At 38.5% G+C, this 3,470-nt stretch overlaps 1 protein-coding gene across 1 annotated transcript in view; it reads right to left on the reverse strand.

Annotated features, from left to right (window-relative positions):
• LOC104413281 (transcription factor 12-like) overlaps positions 1-3,470 on the reverse strand; it is a gene marked incomplete at its 3' end in the record, with an annotated part of 114,411 nt that overhangs the window by 57,492 nt on the left and 53,449 nt on the right. The gene's annotated exons all lie outside the window — the stretch shown is intronic.

Here is a 3,470-nt window from a genome sequence, read left to right on the forward strand (position 1 = left end):
TTCTCACACGGTAAAAAGGTGAGGAAGAGAAAGGACTTTCCTGACATTAGGAAAAAATGTTAGTGCAAATGAGAAGAAGAAATTCATTTCCCCTTGCAGCCTGCTATTAATGTTACAGATTTCGGCATTTTGACCCTATCCCATTACTAAACAGCATAGCTCACTGACAAAAGGTTTATTTCCAAGCAGTGATTAAATAAACAACTTTGTCACCCGATTTGCAAACAAGCACTCAAACTGAAAAACTGTTTTGCACTTTTCTAGCATTTGTATAGCAAACTTAACAGGCTTGGAGCAACCCTTTCGCAGTTCGGAAACACTGGCTTATTGAAAGCTTGTGCCAAAGGCAGAGACAGCAACCACAGAAGCCCTAGGAGGCGTATGTTATTTAATTAACCAAATTACTTAAAATTCTTTTGTTCATTTCAAAATGCTTTCAGCTTTTCCATATAAAGGTACGAATATGGAATTTGCCATTCAGACTGATCAGATGTGCACTGAATGACTTACTCTGTACCAAAACATGACAGACCTCACACTCAAAATTGCACCTCCTCTGTAGCCAGTTTTGAAAAACATTTTGTAAACCTTATTTTACAATTCCCACTTACTAATTTCTTTAAGTCTTGCAGAGAGAAACCTAAAGCTTAGGCCCAATTAAAGGGGAGGGGGCTAGAAATTGTTCACAGCTACCAGAAACCGTCCCAAGTGCCCTGCGACTATAAAATCATCAACCACTGAACATTTATCATTTTTGCAGATCACAGGCTCACATTCAAGACAAACATTAATGGGGCTGAAACAGGCCTCACTATCTTTGCAGGCATGCTGTCAGTTCTACCAAAGGGCTAGTAACTGAGGGCTAAATAACTGTCAAATCACTACTGCTGCTTATGGATGCATGTCACAACTCTTGCTGCTATTTGGCTTTAAAAGTAATCTTCTGGGACTCCCAACTCCCATATGAGTCTTCGGCTGACTTTATCTACTTCAGAATCAGTGATACACATGTGATAGGCATTCAGAAACAATCTTAGTGACATTTACAACTTGGTTATGACCACAAGGGTGTCCTCTGGTAACCATGACCTAGCCCTGTCTGTCAGACAAGCAGCATGTAGCAGCAGCTGCCGAGGAAATGGAGTGGCTCCTAGCTAAGGTCACCACATGTGGTTTATTTTTACGCTGAAATAAAACAAAAAAGAAATTAAAGCTGCTGAATAATGAAAAAAAAAAAAGAAAACCAAATTTTCAAATAGAGGACCAAAAAAATTAAGCTTTTAAGTAGGTAGTTTCTTATTTGGCTCTCTGCTTGTATTGTGGAGGTTTTAAAAACCTTTTTCCCTAAGACAATACTTCAACTGTAGTTTGGGGGTTTTTTTAAGTAAAAAACTGGAAAGGATACTATTGATGATAAAAGAGAATCCTTATCTCAGACGTTCAGAAGTGGTGCCTAGATGAGCTCCAGAAACTGACATCTTCAAGAGATCTTTATTTACAAATAATAAAACTACTGAAAATGTAACAAGAGTAAGACTCATTTCATACACGGTTATACATCGTACAATACAATCTCCCTAACACACAAGATCAGTAACGCTCCTCTCCTGCATATTCCCCCCCAATATTTGAGGAACTGGAGAACTGGATAGGTAGTTTAGACAGAAAGGAATGTTCTCCCTTCTATTGTGAGAATTCCTTCAAATAATCCTTTACATCATGTTCTTTTCGTATACCCTCTCAGTTTCCCTAAATGCTGGTGCATCTAATTACCACAGCATCAAAATTGTATTTCTACACCACTAGATGAATCAACTACATCTACCTGAAAAATGCTTCAAGAAGTTCTTCACAGCACTAAAACCATTGAAAACAGAACATCTACTGTAGAGGGGGAAAAATGTACTACAGCATACGCAAACACCATTGTTTTTTTCTGTGCTTGAATTACACTCCTAAAATTGCCAGGCATTTTATTCTGTCACGCAGTACAGAATTTACACTTGTGCAAAGTGTAACCTCTCTCAGCCTTCACCTACAGGAGACCTACATAAAGAGGTCTTCTCTTGGCCATCAACCATGACATGAGTTATGCAGAGTCTTAGTGATGAGTTATGGATTATCAGCTCAAACAGCAGAGTTTTCTTTTGGATTAGAAACCCTGGACTGATTCCCACATGTAACTCATCCACATTAAATGAATACAAAATAACCACAAAGACACACAGTTCTAATTTAACAAATTTCTTCTGCACTTCACAAAAGTAAATTAAGCAAAATCTGTAGAATTCTAAGGACAATGATTTAAATTACACAGAGGTATTTCAAAGCATTCTTCACATTTAAGCTGTACTTCAAATAAAATTGCATTTTTGATACCATTCCTTGGTTTTACATCTGTATTGTTAACTTACATAATAAACAGCATAAAGTTCTACTGGGGAGAGCTGTAATCAGTCATAGATAAAAGCTTTAGAAACTTCCAATAGCTTTTGAAAAGCTACTAGAAGCTTCTAGTCATACAATCAAGGCTTAAAAATGTATTTAACAAATATGACAGTACAAATGGACAATATGTTTACTGCTTAAAGAGGAATGCAGTGAGATCCTTAAAAAGTCTGTCTGCAACACCTGTAAAGGATAGTGGTTTACTAAAAGGATCACCTGTGTCACAGAGTCACCTGTGTGACTGAGTAACAAAGAGAAACCACCATCAGCTGGCATTTGAACTCACCTCTGATGGCAAAAGCAACAGAAGGTGGTGGTGGTGATTTATATACATTTCTATCAGAGCCCCTTTTCAAATCAATGTTTTAAAGATGACTCAATAATAGAGGCAAATTTCATTCTTTCTGAGAAAGGAAGGAAGTTTCAGTTCATGACAATTTTGAAGACTATCATCTGAAAGGGGGCTCACTTGATCATAGCTAGATACTGACTCCAAGGAGAAAAAGAAGCTAATTAGTTATGCCAAAAGCTGTTCTCCCCCTTGGGAAGAGCTATTCAGTGATATATACCCTGAGCTGGCTCTGCTGGAACAGGCTGGTGATGTCATTCTTGGACCACAGGTGGGCTTCCAAAGCCCTTTGGAGCATTGCTACCTACTGTTACCTGCGAGGCAAGCTTGACATAGAAAAGCTGGAAGGAGACACTTCATGCTGAGTACACAAACCCATTTCTGCCAACTTTCCTTCCCAGCAAACACACCAACGGATTAGCATGCATCAGAGCGCACAGTTTGAGTATTTAGCAAATAACTAGCAAAAAGTCTGCAAAATAGGAGTTACTGGATAAATTTATTTTCTGTTCTGAGCACCCTATTCTGAAGTGACAGCAGATAGCCGAGGACATTTTTCTGTTTACAGAAAGCAAGCCAGGTTTGACTACGATAACCTTCCAGTATCTAAATAGGGCCTACAAGAAAGCTGGAGAGGGACTTTTTACAAGGGCGTGAAGGGACAAGCAGGAAT

The sequence above is a fragment of the Nestor notabilis genome, unplaced genomic scaffold (assembly GCF_000696875.1).
Source record: "Nestor notabilis isolate BGI_N333 unplaced genomic scaffold, ASM69687v1 scaffold22940, whole genome shotgun sequence".
Lineage (NCBI taxonomy): Eukaryota > Metazoa > Chordata > Aves > Psittaciformes > Psittacidae > Nestor > Nestor notabilis.